The sequence below is a fragment of the Macaca fascicularis genome, chromosome 8 (genome assembly GCF_037993035.2).
Source record: "Macaca fascicularis isolate 582-1 chromosome 8, T2T-MFA8v1.1".
Taxonomy (NCBI): Eukaryota; Metazoa; Chordata; class Mammalia; order Primates; family Cercopithecidae; genus Macaca; species Macaca fascicularis.
The window spans coordinates 75510334-75533924 of NC_088382.1; the positions used below are offsets into that span (position 1 = coordinate 75510334).

General features: G+C 41.0%; 1 long non-coding RNA gene across 1 annotated transcript in view; it reads right to left on the reverse strand.

The window, feature by feature from the left end:
* Positions 1-23591, reverse strand: part of LOC135964537 (uncharacterized) — a 36269-nt gene that overhangs the window by 5110 nt on the left and 7568 nt on the right. Inside the window, exons 2-3 of the long non-coding RNA XR_010577021.1 lie at positions 3327-3463; positions 104-1802 (exon numbers count right to left, since the gene is read on the reverse strand). This is a non-coding gene — a long non-coding RNA (uncharacterized lncRNA). The remainder of the gene's footprint in view (positions 1-103; positions 1803-3326; positions 3464-23591) is intronic.

Here is a 23591-nt window from a genome sequence, read left to right on the forward strand (position 1 = left end):
AGGTGACTGCGGGAGCTGCCCAGGTGGGGGAGCATTCCAAACTATCTCCCTTGAAGAACACTCATGCTTCCAAGTGTCCCTCATGTATGTCATGAAAACTCACACAACACTGAAGGTGCGTCATGGTTATTTTCCACACAGAGGATACCCCGGAACCTTTTGCTGATTTCTGTAGAAATAACACAATATGCGTTAGTGTTTGCTAATAATAATTAAGCTCAGTGAACTAGTCCATGTAGGTAGGATATCATGCAAAATTGACTGGACTTGGAAACTAACTGGAAATGGAGGTGAGAGAGGTTTTACATAAGGTTGAGTAGAGTGAGGAGGCGGGTGGTGAAGCCTTTACATGAAAATGGAATTTCAGGAGTGGGAGCAGGATGGGAAAGGGATTGAAAGGTGGAGGAGCAGGGAATAGCAGGGAATGAAATTGATTTTAGATATGTTGTGTTTGAGATACCTACAAAATGAGAATTGAGAACTGAAATGTAAAAGAAAGGTAGAGGCTGGAGAAACTGATTTGAGAATGATCATTGTAAGAGATTATTCCTGAAGCCAGGCAAGTAGTTAAGAATTGCAGAAAAAAGAAGACAGAGGAAGAAAAGAGAAAACTAATCTGTAAGACATGTTGCCATGCTTCTTTTGTCTGTCCCCTTTTGGGCACACATCTATTTATGGAAGAATGAGTAAGTGTTGTGACTAGAGAGAGCTTAGGATGGATGGAGAGACACAGCACGATACAAGAACAAGACTGAGGAGGACACATTTCAGTTAAGGAAGTCCTTATTTTCTCAGCTTTATCATTAGAAGTTAAGCCATTCTCTTAACACCAACCAGGAATTCAGTAGTAAATTAATTCCCAGAATATGAATCAGTCAGCATAGCAATTGTGGAGAGAAATTGCAAGCAGTTTATGCTAAGTCTACTCTCATACCCAGCAAAGTACACAAGTCCTGCTAAAACTGTCTGCATCACCCAGGCCCCCACCAACTTATTTATTCACACTGGACAAGGAAGCTTAGTAATCTACTAGACAGATCCCGAAAACAAAACTCTATTCTATCTGTGGTTAGACAATAAAAACCCAATTTATTTTTTTTTCTACAAGATCTCAGAAAAGTCCACCTAAAATTTTGCATGCAAGCATTGATTTGTTCAATCAAAATCATTATTTTCCCCATGATAACAAAATCTAGATTGGAAATGTTAACTTTCACTTTAAAGTTTTTCAACCGTACTCGATACTAGCACCAAAGAACGTGGTTTCTACCTGCTATATGTCAGTCATACTGTAAACTTCTAGAATTATAACAGTGTTATGTCTAGGTTAAGTCTGTACTTGCATTGCCCAATAAAAAACACAGATTACTGGTTCAGTTTCTGCTTCATCTCACTGGACACTCAAGGATCTCCCACATGGGACTTTTTGCCAAGCCCTACAACAGTTCGGTAGAGTGTCACTGAAAATTGCTATTCTGTGCATCTCCTTTTGTTAACGTGACTATAACAGAAAAGAAGAGAATGAAATACAGGCCCATGCCAGGCGCAATGGCTCACGCCTGTTATCCCAGCACTTTGGGAGGCTGAGGCGAGTGGATCACCTAAGGTCAGGAGTTCAAGTCCAGCCTGGCCAACATGGTGAAACCCTATCTCTACTAAAAATAAAAAATTAGCCAGACATGGTGGTGGGTTCCAGCTACTCAGGAGGCTGAGGTGAGAGGATCACTCGAGCCCAGGAGGTTGAGGTTGAAGTGAACCGAGATTGTGCCACTGCATTCCAGCCTGGGTGACAAAGTGAGACCCTGTCTCAAAAAAAAAGAAAAGAAAAGAAATACAGGCATCAGATATATCATCTTCTCTCTCCTTGAATCTGATCCACTCACTCCCAGATATTCTTATTGGGCTGGTTTGTTGTTAATAGTTTCAGGCTCAGCTGTTTAGCATAGAGACTCCCAAACACAACTCTTTTTTTCTCTCTCTCTCACACAACCTGACGATGGACAGTCCTGAAAGCCAACAGCTCTGCTCCCTGAGATCATCCAGGGACCCACATTCCTTCTACCTTCTTGTCCCCACTGTATCCAAAAGCTGCTGTTTACATCCCCATTTTCAAAGCTAGCTAACCAGCACCATGGCCTGCAAACGAGGGAAGTAGAAAGTGGAGGTAGCACATTTCACTTCTGCTCACCCCCCACTGGCCAGAGGTTAGGAAATATAGTCCCTAACCGGACACTGTGCTCACTGAAATTAATAGGTATATAGGGGTTTTTTAACTGAAGGAAGAAGGAGAGAATGGACTTTGGGAGACAATGAGCAGTCTCTACAGCAGCTAGTTCAGATTTAGGCTTAGAAATGCCAGGCTCAGCTGGGCACGGTGGCTCACACCTGTAATCCCAGCACTTTAGGAGGCCAAGGTGGGTGGTTCACTTGAGCCCAGGAATTCGAGACCAGACTGGGCAACATGGCGAAACCCCATCTCTACAAAAAATACAAAACTTATCTGGGCACGGTGACACACACCTGTAGCCCCAAGTGAGAATCGCACCTCAGCCCCCTTACCCCTGAGAACAGGGGCCCGAGTACAGAGGACAGGGGTCCAAGCACAGGGATCAGCGGGCCAAATACAGAGGTCAAGGGGCCGAGTACAGGGTTCAGGGGGCCAAGTACAGTGGTCAGGGGGCCAAGGTTCAAGGATCACTTGAGCCCTGGAGGCAGAGATTACAGTGAGCTAAGATTGCACCACTGTACTCCAGCCTGGGCGACAGAGTGAGAACCTGTCTCAAAATAAAAAGAAAATGCCAGGCTCACCCAGTCAGATCACAAAGACAGACATTTTTCATATGAGATCTCTGAGAAGCCTCAGCTATGGGTGCAGTATTAATCATGTCTCCAGGAAATATATTATGTCTCAGGTATTCTGCCAAACACTTTATATACATGAGCCCATATAATCCTCACAGCAAACATGTGATATGGATACCACCGTTCTCATTTTAGGGATATGAAAAAATGTATTTAGAGTAGTAAGGCAACTTTCCCAAGCTCAGACAGCTACATGGCAGCATCAGGGGATAGGGTAGAGGGAGAAATAAACTAGACAATTGGACAAAGCTTCAAGCTAATAGGAATGGGATTAAAAGTAAGGATCCATGAGGTACTGGAGTGTGGACCAGGAACCAAGGACAATGGCAGAAGGTCATTCAGCTTGGATGACCCATGATGCTAGGATTAAATAAATAAGCCCTGGACTGCTTCTCACTAGGACACTGAGCAAGGGATGTGCTTACCCTGGGGCCCACCAAACCCTGAATCTAGTAGTAACTCGCCTCTTTTGCCCCAGCTCACTGGGTGGGGAAACTCCTGTATGGTGCTATAATTAGTTTCCTCGTTTCAGGACCAGGAAGGGACTCTGCCCCTATTCAGTCATTCAGCACATGTATTGGGTGCCATCCTTTGATCAGACCTTGGGAATGTAGAGGTAAACAAGAGCAAAATCATTCCTTCTCTCACAGGATGCATGGAAGAGAAAGCAGACACTAGATATTGTGCCCACAATAATGGGTAGCAAATGTTGTGGTAGGGAAAATGCCAACTGATGAGGGCCATGGCCTTCCTGATGTGAAGAGAGAGGTGCCCTCCAACAGGAGGGAGGGATCCATTCACAACCAGGAGGGAGAAGCCCATTCATCACCAGGAGGGAGGGGTCCATTCACAACCAGGAGAGAGGGGCCCATTCACAACCAGAAGGGAGGGGCACTTCATCAGGATGGAGGGGCCCATTTATAACAAGGAGGGAAGCGCTCATCCACAACCAGGAGGGAAGGCCCATTCTTTCCCGAGATCTAAAGGAGAATGGTTTAAGCGACTGGCCAGGAAGACTGTGAAGACTGAGAACAAGGATGAGCTGACATAATAACCAGAGAAGTATTCTGTTGTAGAGACCACAGAACACAAGTACTGCTGCTTTAAGTCACTGTTCTATGGTTGCAAAAAGAAGATGACTTAAGAGTTTTTAAAAGGACCCAATAATCAAATTATTGTACCGTTGACTTTCTTCTTGAAACCTCATTTCCAAAATCCTGACTCTGATTTATTTTAATTTGATCTTTTATCAAGGACTATCTTTTTCTGGCGACCCTTGCCTCCCTGGTATTGATGCTTTCATTTAATCCCTTCACCTTCACTGATCTGATTCCTTTCCCCTATCACTTTTTCCTGGGGCAACCAGTGCCTATGACAGACAACATCATCTAAGTAAACAGTTGCTACAAAATGTTAGTGACAATCACTACTGCTAATGAAAGTAAACTACAAGAATATTTGTATCATCAGTCTAACTGTCAAAGGCGTTCGAACAACAGCAACTCTATTTTGAATAGGGGCTGGATAAAATAAGGCTGAGACCTACTGGGCTACATTCCCAGAGGGTTAAACATCCTAAGTCACAGGATAAGATAGGAGGTCGGCACAAGATACAGGTCATGAACACCTTCTGATAAAACAGGTTGCAGTAAAGAAGCTGGCCAAAACCCACCAAAAGCAAGATGGCAATGAGAGTGACCTCTGCTCTCCTCACTGCTACACTCCCACTAGCACCATGACAGTTTACAAATGCCATGGCAACATCAAGAAGTTACCCTCTGTGACCTAAAAAGGAAGGCATAAATAATCCACCCCTCGTTTAACATATAATAAAGAAATAACCATAAAAATGGGCAACCTGGGCCGGACGCAGTGGCTCACACCTGTAATCCCAGCACGTTGGGAGGCTGAGGCGGGTGGATCACCTGAGGTCAGCAGTTTCAGACCAGTCTGGGCCAACACAGTGAAACCTCATCTCTACTAAAAACACAAAAATTAGCCAGGCGTGGTGGTGGATGCCTGTAATCCCAGCTACTCAGGAGGCTGAGGCAGGAGAATCACTTGAACCCGGGAGGTGGAGGTTGCAGGGAGCCGAGATCAGGCCACTGAACTCCAGCCTGGTAAAGGAGCCACACTCCATCTCAAAAAAAAAAAAAAAAAAGGGCAACCTGCAGCACTCAAGCTGCTCTGCGTACGGAGTACCCATTCTTTTATTCCTTTACTTTCTTCATAAACTTACTTTCACTTTATGGACTTGCCTGAAATTCTTTCTCGCATGAGATCCAATAACCCTCTCCTGGGGTCTGGACTGAGACCTTTTTCCGGTGACACAACTATAACACTCCTTGAACACTTTCAGTTTAAAGTATCTTTCCCACATGTTCTTAGGATCAGAAACATACACTATTGTAAAGGAGAATTAAGTGACATAATGAACAGTGTTGGTGTCATTACCCACAGGAGCTAAGATTGCAGACTGTTAGGTAAAGAATGGGGAAGGCAGCCAGGCACGGTGGCTCACGCCTATAATCCCAACACTTTGGGAGGCCAAAGCGGATGGATCATTTGAGGTCAGGAATTCAAGACCAGCCTGGCCAACATGGCGAAACCCCATGTCTACTAAAAATACAAAACATTAGCTTAACGTGGTGGCGGGCGCCTATAATCTCAGCTACTCAGGAGACTGAGACAGGAGAATTGCTTGTACCCAGGAGGCAGAGGTCGCAGTGAGCCAAGCTGGCGCCACTGCACTCTAGCCTGGGCGATAGAGCAAGACTCCATCTTCAAAAAAAAAAAAAAGAAGAACGGGGAAGGCTACACAGTGTGTGTCTTGGAGTGTGGACCCTCATTATTGAGTAGGTCCAGAATTAACTCAGTTCAAAGAGCAATGACAGAACAGAAAAAATCCCTTGGCAAAAAGTAAACACAGCAAAAAATTTAAGAAACTGTGTTTGCAGCTTCAGAGGGTGCTAAGATTTGAATATTTGTCACCTCCAAAAACTCATGTTAAAATTTAATCTCCAATTGTCAGTTTTATCAGGTTGGGCTTTTATCATGATTAAGCCATGAGGGGTCTGCTCTCATGAATGGACTCGTCCATTCATGGATTAATGGGCATCGTGGGAGTAGGACTGGTGGCTTTACAGGAAGAAGAGAGACGAAAACCAGCACTCTCAACCCCTCACCATGTGATGCTCTGCACCACCTTGAGACTCGCACAGAGTCCTCACAAGCAGAAAGCCCTCACCAGATGTAGCCCCTTCACCTTGGACTTCTCAGCCTCCATAATTGTAAGAAATAAATTTCTTTACTTTGTAATTTACCCAGTCTCAGGTATTCTGTTATAAGCAACAGAAAATGGGCTAAAACAGAGGAGTAAGTTCTCCATTTTGGGGTACTTTATACCTCAGACTGTGTTGCTGTATACACCGCAAATACTTCATCCCACAAGTACTTGTTGAATACCTACTACATGCCACACCATCTGATGGGTACTGAAAATAACACAGAAACAGATGCAGTTCTTGCCATGTGGACAGGTAGACATTCAAATAAATCTATGATCATAAACTGTGATAAAGGCTATGGAGGAAAGTTAAAGAGTTTGATGAACAGTTTGAAATGACAGTAATTTAGATTAAGAAGCCAGGGAAAGCATCTTTGGAGAAAATATTGAAGCCCAAAATAAATAGGAACAGGCCCGCAAAGTGACAGGAAGTGAAAATGGCGGAGAGCACTGAACACAGATGAACACAGAATTAGACGATCTGGTCTCCCGCAGAGGGGAGCAAGGCTCCTGTATTCTGCAGCACCTTCGCTCCCTGGGCTGCAGCAACCCAAGAGGGCTATAAAAGATCCTTTTCTAGGCTGGGCACAGTGGCTCACACCTGTAATCCCAGCACTTTGGGAGGCCAAGGCTGGTGGATTACCTGAGGTCAGGAGTTCGAGACCAGCCTGGCCAACACGGGGAAACCTCGTCTCTACTAAAAATACAAAAAAAAAAAAAAAAATTAGCCGGGCATGGTGGCACATGCCTGTAGTCACAGGTACTCCAGAGGCTGAGGCAGGAGAATCGCTTGAACCTGAGAGAGGGAGGTTGCAGTGAGCCACGATCGCACCACTGCCCTCCAGTCTGGACGACAGAGCAAGACTCTGTCTCAAAAAAAAAAAAAAAAAAAAAATTAGCTGGGCATGGTGGCATGCGCCTGTAGGCCTAGCTACTCAGGAGGCTGAGGCAGGAGAAACGCTTGTACCCAGAAGACGGAGGTTGCAGTGAGCCGAGAGCACGCCACTGCACTCCAGCCTGGGCAACAGAGTGAGACTCCGTCTCAAAAAGAAAAAAGATCCAGGGTTGACCTTCTCAACCCAGGTCACCAGACCTTCAGAGGTAGGTTGTTCTCTGCCTTTAGAGCCAAGATAGGAGGCAAGAAGCTACAGACAGTTTGAATTCTGACTGTGAGGTTGTCACTAAGTCAATCCTTGAACTCTCAGGTAGAATTAATCGTTAGATATTCTGACTTCCCATAATGTTTTGACTACATTTTTCTGTCTCACTGCTGCTATATTATAATTACATCTTTACACATTTTTCTCCATTTTAGCTTTTGAGGTTATAGAGCACAGAAATATGTTACTTCTATTTATACCCCTGGAGTCTAGCACACTGCCTGGAAAAGAGTAGCTGCTCTATAGATGTAAAATAAATAAATGCATGAAAAAACACATTAATTCATCAATCAGTTGTTAGGCTTTATAGAATTTTTTTATAATTTGAGTTGATATAGGTTTACATACATTATGTATTTTTATGTGAAAGTGTCTAAAGATAACAGTTTAATAAGAAACAGCTTCTTTATTGAATGTTTCTCAAAATCTTAATGAAAGAAAAGAAAATGGAAAAATATGCTGACCCAACCATTGGGTATGCTACTAGTTATTTTCTTAAAGAAATGTCAGTGCAGACCGGGCACGGTGGCTCATGCCTGTAATCCCAGCACTTTGGGAGACCAAGGCGGGTGGATTACTTGAGGCCAGGAGTTCGAGACCAGCCTGGCCAACACGGTGAAACCCCGTCTCCACTAAAAATACAAAAATTAGCCGGGCGTGGTGGTGCATGCTTGTAATTCCAGCTACTCAGGAGGCTGAGGCAGGAGGATGGCTTGAACCTGGGAGGTGGAGGTTGCAGTGAGCCGAGATTGTGCCACTGCACTCCAGCCTGGGTGACAGAGCTAGACTCTGTCTCAAGAAAAAAAAAAAAAAAGAAAAGAAATGTCAGTGGATTATGAAGGCAAATCAACTGAAGATACAGAGCCCTCCACATCACCACCTGACTCCAAAAATAAATGCATCCAGCTGCAAAAAAGCAAGTCAGCACTGAGTTCTTCTGTGCACTCATTGAAAATCTGATGATTTTGACGAGGAAAAGACTTATATTCCAAACTAATAGCCTATGAATGCAATTATTCACAAAACGTCCTATTTGGAATCATTACATTTTGCACAACAATGCCAGCCACCCACAGTTGCTGAGACTCACCACCGACAATGGCTGGATATCAAGTGTAATAGGACCAGACGCAGCAAACAAATTAAAATGTGTGTCTTTGTCGAATGATACTGTTTCAAGGAGTGTAAGTGACATGGCAATTAATGTCTGTGAACAGCTGGTTTTAAAGATTAAAGAAAGTGATTATTTTGCCCAGGCAATGGACAGATACACCTAAATGTGCTGAGATGCTGGCATTTTAAGTCACTTTTCTGTGAAATACTATGGATAAGAGCATGCTGTTTAGAAAAATTTTATCCAGTATTACAACAGAAGACCATTTTGAAATATTTCAAGAGACAACCGAAAATTTCCATATGCCAACTGGGAATTGTGTATTGCTGTTTATATGGTTCGGAGAGTAATTACAGACTTCTCAAAACAGGAAATTATTTGATTACAAAGAATGATTCAGACCCTTTTTTTTTTTCTTCTTTTTTTTTTCTTTTTTTTTTTTTTTTTTTGAGATAGTCTTGCTCTGTCACCCAGGCTGGAGTGCAGTGGTGTGATCTCGGTTCACTGCAGCCTCCACCTCCCAGGTTCAAGCAGTTATCATACCTCAGCCTCCTGAATAGCTGGAACTACAGGTACGTGCCACCACACATGGCTAATTTTTGTATTTTTAGTAGAGACGGGGTTTTGCCATGTTGGCCAGGCTGGTCTCGAACTCCTGTCCTCAAGTCATCCACCTGCGTCGGCCTCCCAAAGTGCTGGGATTACAGGCATGAGCCACCACACTCGGCAGATTCAGATTCCTATTGGTTTTTAAAAGGGAGAGAGAGAGAGGGAGAGAGAGAGAGAGAGAAAACATGTTTCCCCATAGCGGGAGGACTATCATCAGTTTTAACAGGAGCAACCCTCAAAATGGCTATGTAATAAAGAAGCGCCAAGGCCATGAGTATAAAGAATATCCAAGTCCAGTTATCAGTATCTCTTTAAACCAAAATGTCTCCACAAGCAAACTGGCATAGTAAGCATAGTGATCAAACCCACAATAGTATAGTCACAACATCCCAAGGGACACATCCTGTGAACTTCCATATCTTAAGAACATTCTAGAACAGTAGCACAGACTAGCAATGGATTGTGGGGGTTTTGGGGTTTTTTGTTGTTTTTTTTTTTTAAGACAGAGTTTTGTTCTTGTCTCCCAGGCTGGAGTACAATGGCGCGATCTTTGCTCACTGCAACTTCTGCCTCCAGGGTTCAAGCCATTCTCCTGCCTCAGCCTCCCGAGTAGCTGGGATTACAGCCACCCACCATCACGCCTGGCTAATTTTTTGTATTTCTTAGTAGAGATGGGGTTTCACCATGTTGGCAGACTGTTCTCAAACTCCTGACCTCAGGTGATTCACCCGCTTCGGACTGTGTTTTAAAGGATAGTTTTCACAAAGCAGTCATACTCCTGTCACTTAAGAGGTTTATTCCTTGGAAAATGAGGTCAATTCGTTCACATACCAAATATGCATTCAGGTCTTTCTTTTGCAACTCAGATGCCTCCAAATGCCAGTTTCACAATGATCTTGACTTCACACTCCAGGAAATGTACAAACTAGGGAGTTGCTTCCACACAGCCAATGCTCATGTTATGCTTTCATACATACAAACATTTGTAGAAGATTTTTAAAGAGATGATTACACACTTTAAACTTTCCCGAATTTTATTCCTTATTTGGAAAAATGTGACAAATGCATTGCCCTGAGGCCAGTCAAGACCTAATTTCAGACAGCATGCATGACCTTAACCCTCTTTCTTGCCAAGGCAGGCCCTTTTTTAATTGTTTAAAACGAGTAATCTTTGCTTCTCCTCTTCATAGAGATATTTTTATCTCAGGTCTCTCAGGGGCCCAACAGTAAGCCCACAAGCTGTCTTCACCACAGAAGACCTAGGAGACTATAGGACTCCTAGTCCTGTTATGGGAATAAGTTGTCTGCTATTCGCACTGTTATCCCAGATTTCTTAAGACATACTTGCCAATTAGGCCTCATCCATGACCTTGTTTCATAAGAAATAGCTAAAAAAATGCAAGTAAGTACATGAAGTGAATTAGTTAGAAATGAAATCTTTGAGACAATAAGTCTTGACCTTGATCATGAAGAAGGTGTCAGGGCAATACCTCAAACAAAGGTGGGAACAAGCACCTCTTTGTTGTCAGCCTTGCCTGAAAAGAAGAGGCCATGACAGAGGAATGGCGTGCATAGGTAGAGAGGCAATAAGCTGGTCGGTCTCTCTTATTGTAAAGCAAAGGAACTCGGATTTGATCAGGCAGGTAAATTCTTCAATAGAAGAATAGCAGACTAACAAATATCTGAGAAAATTTAATCTATTAACAAAAAAGATGCAAGAAAATGAAGTGAAAGGAAACTGAGCTACAGTATTATCTTGATAATTTGAACACCCAGTGATGAAAACTGGAAAGGTCTACAGTTTTGCAAACAATGAGAGAGAACCCCATCTAAGTGATACTGTCCATAGTGAATCAGCAGACTCTGGAAACTGACCAGATAGAAGCCTAATATACATATGCAACAAACCTGCACGTTGTGCACACGTACCCTAGAACTTAAAGTATAATAATAATAATAATAATGATGATGATGATAATAATAAAGAAGCCTGAAGCAGGGACTAGCACCAAAATAACTCAAAAATGTTGACCCAGGAGCATACTGTAGAATTTAATACGAAAGGAGGTTGAACCAGATAACCTGTAAGGTCCAGTTCAACTCCTACTGTTATGATTCTAAAAAAGGCAAAGACCTCACATATTTAAAAAAAAACAAGGAAGTCCTCAAACTTTCTTAATTCTGAAAGTATTTACTGAGCACTATGTACCAGGCACGGTCCAAAGCCCCCAAAATACAATGGTACACAAGAAAGGTCTTTGTCTTATGTAGAAATATATTCTAAAGGGGGTGCACATAAAAAAATTCACTGAAGGGCTTAAACAGAGATTGATCCAATCCAATTTATGTTGTAGGATTATTTTTCTGCTGGGTAGGGATCAAAGGCTAAAGAGGGAAGATTTTTTTGAAGGCAGTTAGAGGGATACGGGGGGTCATACTGAAAATGTAAAGAAGTAAAACTTAAAAGATATTTACAGATAGAGTTTCTAATTGGACTGGATATAGTCAATGAGAATAATGGTGGAATCTTGAATAATTGCTATGTTTCTGGCTGAAGTAATCAGGGGTATGTGATACCTTTTGCTGTGATGTGGAAAATTAGGGGGAAGTAGGAAGAATGGAAGTTTAAGGGGAAAACAAACCTCCTGAGGAAAACATTATTGTTGAAGAAGGTATTATTGACTGACAATGTAAGTAAGAAAATGTGTGTCAATTCCTCCATCAATGGACATTCCAGTTGTTTCCTATATATCTTGACTATTGTGAATAATGCTGCAATCAATATGGGGGTACAAGTGTCTCTTCAAGATCCTGATTTTAATTATTTTGTAGAAATACCCAGAGGTGGGATTGCTGAATCATATTGTAATTCTATTTTTAATTTTGTTATATACCTTGACTGGGATATTATTCAGTCGTTAACTAAAGGAAAATCTGTGAAATACAACAACATGGATGAACCTTAAGGATCCTATGCTAGGTAAAATAAACAAGTCACAGAAGGACAAATACTGGATTATTCCATTTGTATGACGTATCTAAAGTAGTCAAGTTCACAGAAGCACAGAGCAGAATGGTGGATGCCAGGGTCTGCAGGGAGGGGGAAATGGGGAGATGTTGTTCAATGGATGTAAAGTTTCAGTTTTGCAAGATGAATAAGTTCTAGAGATCTGCTGCACAAAGATTGTGCTTGTAGTTAACAATACTGTGTTGTACATTTAAAATTTTGTTTAAAAAAGAAAAAAATGCTGCTGGGCACAGTGGCTCATGCCTGCAATCCCAACACTTTGGAAGGTGGAGATGGTAAGATCGCCTTAGCTCAGGAGTTCAAGGCCAGCCTGTGCAACATAGGGAGACTGCGTTTTTAATAAAAATAAGAAATAAAAATTAGCACAGCATGATGGACCATGCCTGTAGTCCCAACTGCTCAGGGGAGGCTGAGGTAGGAGCCCAGGAGATAGAGGCTGCAGTGAGTTGTGATCACACCACTGCACTCCAGCCTGAGTGACAGAGCAAAACCTGTCTCAAATTTTAAAAAGAGAAAGAAAAATAAAAAGAAATGCTGCATTATTGATGATCTTGATGGTCTAGAGACTGATACCCTGTGAAAAAGATAGGATTTTGACATGTAATTCAGAGGGATCAAATATAAATGTGGAGTCATTTTAGGGATATTTTAACTAATTTATTGAATTTATATTTTACTTTTTTGAATGGAAATTAAAGTTCTAAATAATAAAAGTCTATTTCCAAGGTTTTTTAATAAAAAGAAAAGGTGTATCAAGTGTCAGGTATTTGAGCCATGCCAAATGAGTTTCCACCTGTGGAGGACTCATCCCTCTACAGTGAGTATCAACATTTAGGGTTTGATCTGTTGGCTTTTTGAGTATCCAAGAGCAAGTATTTGGGGTTTCAGTGGGCAGGGTGAAAGTGAAGCTTGCGGATTGAAGCTGAGTAGGTCTTTCATATGTAAGTCAGAAAAAAATTACAAAATATTTATGCATCATCAAGTAGCTTATTAGCACTGTCACACCACATATTGATGACAGTGAAGAGTCTAGGCAGGGATGTTCTTTACCATCTTAGTGCCACAGGCAAGACTCAAAGGCAAACAGAAATGTTTTGGGGGAAAAATTAAGTGACTTCCCGGTAATATGTGAGTCTTAATGACAAAGTCAATATTCTTCCCCATAAGCTCATGTAATAGAAAATCTTTATTTACAATATTGGTCTCTGTTATCATTGCTTTAATTGTTATCTAAAAGTTACCATTTCTACTTTAATCCTTACTTAGAAACATCCAGTGCTGAAATATACTCATAGTTGCCAGAAGCAGCTAATCAATGTTGTAAAGATTCTTCTGACATAGAAAATCAGAACTTAACACATAAACGGACTTTCTGTCTTGTCTCTAATCAATAGGTCAACTGGTTCTGGCCCAAGTATTCAATATATATTTAACCTTAAAATAATAGACCCTTTTAACCTAGTTCCATGAATCTCTCTAAGTTAGGGGGCTATGTCTATTAGTTATTTGGAATAAATGGACAGAATCATTCAATGTTAAAAGGAAGGAAATCATTTTCATACAGCATCTTAAACGCATCTCTGGTTCATTTCTTCTCTAAGTCTTACAGCTCTCAAATCTTTCCTCTCTTCTTACCCATTGCCACTCTTGGTATCTCATCCTTCAGCAGTCTTCAAACTCTCTAATACTATTTAATTAATCCATCCAACATACATTAATTGAGCAGCTACTTATGTGACAGACATTCTAGGTACTTCAGAACCAAGCAGACAAAACTTTCTGTCCTCGAGTTTACATTCTACTGAGGGGAGATGGGCAAACAAGAAACCTAGTAAGTAAATAAATTAAATAGTATCTTAGAAAGTGGTAAGTGCTATGAAAAAAAAAACCAAAAAGACAAAGTAAAGGAAGATAAGGAGGATCAGTACGGTAGTGTGAGGTTAGATCATTGGACCAGGGAGTCCTCATGGAGAAGGAGAGATCTGAGCAGACTTGGAGGAGGAGGAGTTGACCAAGCAGATAGCTGTGGGAAGAGCATTCCAGGCAGGGGAAATAGCCAGAGCAAATGCCCAAAGCCAGAAATGTGCCTAGCTTTTTCCAGGAACAGCAAGGAAGCCCTTGTTGGCTATTGTGGCCAAGTGAGAGGTAGAGCTGCAGTAACAAAGTCACTTTCTTTTCTGTTTCCCACACCAGGACTCAAGTCAGAAATGTAGGCATTATCATAGACTCCTCCTTCCTCCACCATCCATTCTATCATTAAATCATGTTGATTTTGCCTCATCCATATCTTTCTAATATCTTTTCTGGCTTATCTTATCTGGGTGATAGGAATGCCTGTAAATTTTAATTTTTTAGACATTTTTATTGCTTACTTTTTCTTTGTAAAAGTGTATATTATATTTATAAAAAATAGTAAAATAATTTTATAATAAAATGTTAATAATAAGCTCTTTCATTAGGGAGAAGCCCTGCCCTACTTATTTATTGACATGGGGAAATATATGACATTGTTTAGCATAAAAGCAATCTATCATTTTATACCACGTCTGTCGTCTGTCTTTAGAGAAGAGAGACTACGAGATACACAATAATATGTTAGAGATGATTTTCTCTGGACACTGTGATAACAGGTGACTTTCCATTTCCATTTTTCTACACTGTTACATGTCTTATGCATTGAATATATATTATTTCTATAATTTTTTTTGAGATGGAGTTTTGCTCTTTCACCCAGACTGGAGTGAAATGGTTTGATCTCCGCTCACTTCAACCTCCACCTCCCAGGTTCAAGCAATCCTCCTGCCTCAGCCTCCCAAGTAGCTGCAATTATAGGCACCCGCCACCACGCCCGGCTAATCTTTGTATTTTTAGTAGGGGTGGAGTTTCTCCATGTTGGCCAGGCTGGTCTCAAACCCCCAACCTCAGGTTATCTACCCACCTCAGCCTCCCAACCTGCTGGGATTACAGGCGTGAGCCACCACACCCGGCCTGTTTCTATAATTTTTAAAAATTAGCAATGTTGTTTTTTATATGTTTTACATATTTTAGTAAAACTAATACTAAAAACCTGAGTAGTATCATATATATTTGCATTGAAGCTACCTTTGTTAATGCTAATTAAATATTCTACCCCATTCCTCCTTCTTGATATGCACTACAACCCTACTGACTGATTGGCCACATCTAGAAATCCAAGAAAAGAAGACATTCGTGCAATTGTTTCTTGTTTATGCAGCCCTAAGATAAGTGAAAATGACTGAAAAAAGATGACATTGGAGAGACTACATAGGAAGAATCTGCCGTTCTTCTAAATGGCAATATGGTTAAGGGCTGGAACTATCAACATAAACTAGGGAATACTCATTACATTTTTGTTCAGATTCCCAGCACCAATACTATTGTCTATTTGTCTCAGCTGTTTAATACCATTTAATTTCTATTTCTCTGACCTGAAAGCCTGTCTTCCCTCATATTGAGAAGAGTTCATTATCATTTCCATCTCTCCCCTGGGAACTGCATTCATTTGCTCACATCCTAATCATAAAGGGTTAAACTATGGACCTCACCTTACCTTGTTCCTAGAAATCCTGACCAGAAACGCTCTCCTCAATGAGCCCTCGGTGTCTTTATTTTATATCTAAGCCATCTTCCCAGTCAATGAGCCTCCCTAAAAGATTAATGTAGTTTGAACTTTTATAGAGGAATATCATTTGTGCACTGTCATATTTAGCACAAATGGTGCTTCAGTCACAGTTCAGTAATACTCTAGCATATTACTTCCAAGGCATTTGAGAGTTTAAAGAATTATTGAAGGGCACGCTGTACTCATTTGGTAATAAGGCAGAGAGCACTGCTTTCTACATATGATTTCAGCAAATGGAATCTCTGCTAATTTCATTGCACGTAGCAAAATAGTTGTGATAATAACCAAGGTAAAATATCCCACTGGAGGGAATAGATGAGATACATTTTTTATAAGACCTCCAAGAAATATTGAGGAGGAAGTTCTAGAATTTGAGGGCAAGATGTTGAGAAATCATCTTCTTTCACTGAATACGTACCCTTGACACTGTGGTTTGTCAGTCCTGGGTGTGAAGTCACAGCCATTACTTGGCCATTATTTGGCTGCAGAGTCCACTGAGCTACACACGCGCCATGCAGAGGGATGGGGGCAGCACAGGCATTAAAGAGAAATAAAGCCGTTAATATCATTTAGAGAAAAAAATGTAGCTACACCAAAGCCCAGGTATTTGGTGAGAAAATTCCCTATTGCAGCTTTGTAAAGAGCATACATGAGATAAGTTTGGGTATTTTTTTTTAACATTTAAATTGATAGGTACCTTTTAGAGGAAGGAAAGGTCTTGCTCACTGTCAGGTGTCACCAAATAGTAGTTTACAGGTTTCTGGATGAGTGTGAATCAGAAAGAAAGAGAGACACCTGCTGTCATGAAAGGACCTTTTCATATAGATCCTGTTCCAGCTCTGTCTCAGGTGTTGGCCTTATTTCTTTACCAAATTATACATTCTAAGCAATTATAGCATTTACATTAATATCTCTTAGTTGTGAGAATCCCGAGAGCAGAAGTGGAACTCCCTTTTCTAGGTAAAGGAAGGCATAATTTTGCCATGTGGGGAACAAGCATATTTGAAATCCATTACAATTTCTTCTGCTTATTAAAAGTTACTCTCTGGTATTAGAATCAGCTTGCTGAGACATTTGGATAATACTCAGTTTGTATTAGTTTGAAAATATCCAACCCTTAATTTAGAGAGCAAACAGCTGCGCTCCTCTCTCCTCCCACTGCTTCTCAACAGTGTTGAGCCCTTCTCCTCCACTGCTCTGTCTTTGCTTCCGACCAGAGGAATGTCTCTCCCTTTTAAGTGGACACTCCTGGGATATTCTGTGGGCAGCCTCTTCATATCTCTTACTAAGGTAATATGAAATTATTTCTGCAACATTTTGGTATCACCCACCACTTAGAAAAAGTGGTCAAAAGTACAGGTAGCACATGAAGCTCTTTAGATTTTAAACCAGATATAAACCCAATAAAAACCTTACGAAGTATACAAATACCCAGAATGACTCATCTGACTACTGCTGAGGTGACAATATGCCAAAATCCTTAAAAGGATAAAAAGATGCTTTTACAGATTTTTTAAATACAGAAAATTTATTGTATAGTATTTAGTGTCTTGTACATAAGACTATACATATATATATATACATATATATATATATATATATATATTTTTTTTTTTTTTTAGAGAGAAAATCTTGCTCTATCACCCAGGCTGGAGTGCAACGCCCAGGCAGTGATCTCGGCTCACTGCCACCTCCGCCTCCTGGGTTCAAGAGATTCTCCTGCCTCAGCCTCCCGAGTAACTGGGATTATGGGCATGTAGTGCCACAGCCAGCTAATTTTTGTATTTTTAATAGAGACGGGGTGTCACCATGTTGATCAGGCTGGTCTTGAATTCCTGACCTTGTGATCTGCCCACTTTGATCTCCCAAAGTGCTGGGATTACAGGCGTTTGAGCCACCACGCCCGGCCAAGACTACAATTTTTTTTTTCAGGTACCTTACTCCTCTCCAGGTATCCTACGTTGACGTCAACAACCAACATATTCTATTTCCCTGCATAAGTCATTGTTCAGGGATGACCATGGGCCTTTACAAGAGCCAGTAAACATGAAATTCAGAATATTGGTTCAGATGTATTCTTTTCCTCATTAAAATAAATTATAAAAACACACAACACTAAGAGTTACTGGACATTATCTTGCAAGCACTAAAGAGAATCAGACTTGGGATAAAGCTGACACCTTAAAGGGCAAAGTAGAGAGAAGAAAAACAATGGCCCCCATTGATAACATTATTGAGCCTTGACACCACATTCTGAAGCCCAACTTAGCTTTGTTTTACAGCAACATAAACTAATTGGCCCCTTATAATAATAAGGCAATTTAAGATAGGTTTTCAGTTTTTTGGGTTTTTTGTTTTTTTGGTTTTTGGTGGGTTTTCTTTGAGAAGGAGTCTGGCTCTATCGCCCAGGCTGGAGTGCAGTGGTGCAGTCTCGACTCACTGCAACCTCCACCTCCCAGGTTCAAGTGATTCTTCTGCCTCAGTCTCATGAGTAGCTGGGACTGCAGGCACCAACCACTAAGCCTGCCTAATTTTTGTATTTTTGGTAGAGATGGGGTCTTACCATGTTGGTCAGGCTGGTCTCAAACCCCTGACCTCAGGTGATCCTCCCACCTCAGCCTCCCAAAGTGCTGGGAGAACAAACATGAGCCACCATGCCTGGCTGGTTTTCAGTTATTTATAACAACATAAAGTTCTAACTGATAAAGATCTAACAGATCCAGAAAAAAATATTAAAACTCTAATCAAGAAGCACATTGTCAAAGACTAAATAAAGCATTTTTTGGCTTATAATTTTATATAGTACTCATCACCAGGCCACCCAGGCTCTGTGACAAATGAGCAAGTGTGATAATTTAGAACTAAACACCATACCGTTTCTCAGGTTCTGCCTGCAAAAGACCTTTTTTAATTTTTTATTTTCTTCTTTTTTTTTTTAAATCTCTGAACAAAACTGGAATCAGGATTAGATGCAATTTTCTCTTTCATTCAGGGCCCAGATGGCAGACTGCACGAACTTAATTTCTGGTCTCTTGGTAAAAATTTGAGGACTGTCAGCTCTTAAGATTTTAAGTAATTCAGTTAAGTGACTATAAGCTCTGAGGTTTGAGAACTGTGTTGTCTTCAGTTTTGTGGTTGTTGTTTTGTTTTGTTTTTAATCATTGTAACATATCTCAATATTCATAGGCCATCCTTGGAGAAAATTGGCAGGACTCTCCCCTGTGTCTGACAACACGGATTTGTGTACAAGCCAAAGATCCCCACGGATCTGAATTGGAGCAGCTGGAGCTTCTAAGGACTGGTGTGATAGAGCTCAGTGAACATTTGGGGAACTGCACCATGAGATGCTTCCTTGAGAGAGGCTTGAGAATAGAAGAATGATGACATAGCAGAAGCAGACCAGAGGCCAGAGGAATGTAGGTTGTCCACAGTACTCTGGAGAGGCTTTTAAAGCTCACAGATTCGATGCACCATAGGGTTGTGTGTGGGGCAGCAGGCAAGATGCTAAAACGGTCACCAAGATTTCCTGCCTCCTCCTCCCACCTCTGTACACAAGCTGCAGGATCCCCAGGACTGTTAATGTGATGTATGTTTCCCCCATGATTCCATTATGCAATATGGTACAGGTGACTGTAAGAAAGAAGGATTATCGAGATGTACATGACCCAATGACCTGAAAGCCTTAAAAGCTGGGAGTTTTCTCTAGCTAGTGGCAGAAGAAAAGATTAGAGACTAGGAGCATCAGAGGGATTTGCTTCACCATTGCAGGTCTGCAAATGGAGGGGCTGTGTGGCAGGGAATGTGAGCAGGATCTGGTTGCTGAGAGCAGTCCCAGCTGACAAGCAGCAAGGAGATGGAAATCCTAGCCCTGCAACTGCAACCAAGGGAATTCTGCTAACAACAAGCATAAACTGAAAAGTTGATTTTTCTTTAGAGCCTTCAGACGAGAACTCAGCCCAACTGACATCCTGATTTTGGCCTTGAGTTCATCCTGAACAGAGAATTCCACCTTGCCATGCTAGACTTTGACTTACAGAACTGTGGGCTAATAAGTGGGTGCTGCTTTAAGCCTCTAAATTTGTGGTAAGTTGTTCCACAGCAATAGATAATGAATGCATTTCTCAAATCAAAACAGTAAACAGAGGAAACTATTTTGGCAGGAACAGTGAAGAATGAATGCAAGGAGATAGAGCCACATGTAGAAAACCTACTGAAATCATCCAGGGTTTCCATGCATAATAAGAACCAGTGGCAAACAGTAACATAGTTCAGACCTGCACATTTTGATACTAATCATATTACTGAGTTGGAGAGGAAAGGTTATCAACACAGAAGATGTATAAAAATCACGTGAAAAGGGATATCGTCTTCATAACTTCCAAAGCTCAGCCCTTATGCAGTGTTGGTGGCAACACCGGGAATGAATAACTGATTTATAATTGTATTTGTAACTCAGCCAAGTGAGTATAAATTTGTTGGCTACACATATATATGTGTGTATATATGTCTGTGTGTGTGTATATATATGTGTGTATATATGGGGGTGTGTGTATATATATGTGTGTGTGGTTTTTTTTGATAGATATTTACTAATGATGGGACAAATACGTAAGAAGAACCTTGAGACTTCCCGCCAGATTCCTAGCTCAGCAAATGATCCCATGCATGTGGGTTAAGAAATCAGAGGTGATGGGAATAAACTAATTTTTATGTGTCTTGGTTTTCACATTAGCCCCTATATCAATTGTTTTCTGGTTTTGTTTTTATTTCTATTGAGTGATCTTGAACTATTTTCACCAACTAGAGATTGATAGATTAAATGACAGACAAATAGACAGAGGCAACTTTGTTGTTTACTAAAGAGTTGTACCTGATTATGTACAGCTTTCTACATGTGAATCTTCAAGCCCTATTTTAAAGAATAATGTGAAGCTATCATTCACAAAAAGTTTTTTTAATAGGCATCATTTTTTAAAGCAGTTATATACTCACAGCAAAATTGGGTGGAAAGTGCAGAGAATTTCTGTATATCCCTGCCCCAACCCATGCACAGCCTCCCCCACTATCAACATCCTCCACCAGAATGGTACATTTGTTACAACTGATGAACATACACTGCCACATCATTATCAACCAAGGTCTATAGTTTAGACCAGGTGTTGTGCATTCTATGAGTTTGGACAAATGTATAATGACATATATCCACTGCTGTGGTATCATAAAGAACAGCTTCACTGCCCTAAATATCCTCCATGCTCCACCTGCTGCTCCCCCAGGCCCCTAGCACCCACAACTTTTTTGTACTGTCTCCATAGTTTCACCTTTTCAAGAATTTCATCTAACTGGAATCATACAACTTCTTTTACTTGGTAATATGCATGTCAGTTCCCTCCATGTCTTTTCATGGCTTCATAATTCATTTCTTTTTAGCACTGAATAATATTCCATTGACTGGGTGTATATCTTGGTTGTTGCCAAGTTTTGACAATTATGAATAAAGGTTTAATAAACATCTGTGTGGAGGTTTTTGTGTGGACCTAAGTTTTCAGCTCCTTTAGGAAATACCAAGGAGTGCAATTGCTGAATCATATGGTAAGAGTGTGTTTCGTTTTGTAAGAAACTGTCAACTTGCCTTCCAAAGTTGGGGTACCATGTTGCATTCTCACCAGCAATGAATGAGAGTTCCTGTTGCTTCACATCCTCACCAGCATTTGGTGTTGTCAGTGTTCTGGATTTTGGCCATTCTAATAGGCATGAAGTGATATCTTATTGTTATTTTAGTTTGCATTTCCCTAAGGAGATGTAATGTGGAGCATCAATTCATATGTTTGTTTGCCTTCTTTGGTGAGATGTGTGTTCAGATCTGTTGCCCATTTTTTAATTGGGCTGTTTAATCAGGTCGTTTAATTGGGTTGTTAGGTTTTTAGGAGCTCTTTGTATATTTTGGATTGCAATCCTTCATCACACAGGTCTTTTGCAAATATTTTCTCCCAGTTTGTGGCTTATCTTTTCATTCTTTTGACACTGTCTACTGTCTTTTGCAGAGCAGATATTCTTTTTTTTTTTTTTTTTTTTCTTTTTGGGGATAGGGCTTCGCTCTGTCACCCAGGCTGGAGTGCAGTGATGCAATCATGGCTCAATGCAGCCTAGACCTCTGGGGCTCAAGCAATCCTCCCACCTCAGCCTCCCAAGTAGCTGGTACTACAGGCATGTGCCACCACACCTAGCTATTTTTTTATTACTATTTGTAGAGACAGGGTCTGTGATGTTTCCCAGACTAGTCTCAAACTCCTGGGCTAAAGTGATCATCTTTCCCCAGCCTCCCAAAGTATTGGGATTACAGATATGAGCCACTGCGCCCAGCCAAAATTATTCATTTTAATGAAGTCCAGCTCATCAATTCTTTCTTTCATGGATCATGCCTTTGGTGTTGTATCTAAAAAGTTTTCATCAAACCCAAGGTCATCAAGATTTTTCTCCTGTTATCTTCTGTTTTACGGTTTTGTATTGTGCATTTAGGTCTATGATACATTTTGAGTTAATTTTCATGAAGAGGTTAAGGTCTGTGTCTAGGTTCATTTTTTGGTATGTGAATGTCCAGTTGTTTCGGCACCATTTGTTGAAACACAAAACACTTTTCCTTTCACTGCCAATCCAAAGAAGACAAAAGTGGGGTGCCCTAGTGGTGGGGAGGACGCATCTGTGGAGACAGTCTCAGAGTTGTCATATATGAGTCAAGACTTTAGACAAGTTTACTCACATTGATTCCCCCCCTGTACATTTTGCAGAGGGATTAAATGATACACTGCACATAAAACACACAGTATTCCATGGAACAACAGATGTGGAATTGATAGGTATTTTATTCAGAGAAGCCATTTCACCTCTCTGCCTCTTTTTTTTTTTTTTAAATCTTTAAAATGGTAGTGGTAATATGAGGAGTGGCCGTCAATGGAAATAGAGAAAGCATGCAGGGTGTGTGGTCAGCAGTGAGCACTGCGTGAGCAGCAGCCCTCCCACCTGGGACCAATATAGGAATTACCACCTGATAGAAGTTGTGTGATTCTGTGATTCTTAAAACTTACACTTTTTTTTTTTTTTTTAAGATGGCCTGCTCTGTCGCCCAGACTGGAGTGCAGTAGTGCGATGTCAGCTCACTACAACCTCCGTCTCCCAGGTTCAAGTGATTCTCTTGCCTCAGCCTCTGTGTAGTTGCGATTACAGGCACACACCACCATGCATGGCTAATTTTTTTGTGCTTTTAGCAGAGACAGGGTTTCACCATGTTGGCCAGGCTGGTCTCGAACTCCTGACCTCAGGTGAGCTGCCCACCTCAGCCTCTCAAAGTGCTGGGATTACAGGCGTGAGCCAATGCGTCTGGCCAAAACTTACTTTTATTTATTTATTTATTTTTTTTTATTTTTTTTTTTTTTAGTAATATTAAGGGTCTTTAATTAGGTACTGCTCATTTGAGGCAGTGTCCCATTTTTCACTGTCTTGGTTAGAAAAATACTGTGACCTTTGTTTATTTGTGTGTGAACTGATGAATCACAAGTGAGTTTAAGATCATTGCAGTTCCCCACTCATGAACTGGTACCTCCTGATACACACATCGAAGACTTTGATGTCCAGTCAACACTGAGAAAAACTGCTGTGGAAAGTTCACATGGATTCTGAAGACACCAGCCATTCCGGATTTTGACACGTGGTTTGACATAATAATTTCTACTCCACAATAAGCCAAATCCTATTCCTTCCTCCCTGAAGCCATAGGCACTCACTAGGCCATAGGTGGCCAGAAGGTACAAGGCCTCTCTAACCACAGAAAATCTCCATCAAGACTCCTATGAGATCTGACTTGGGAGCTGAACAGGTCCAGTATTCTAGCA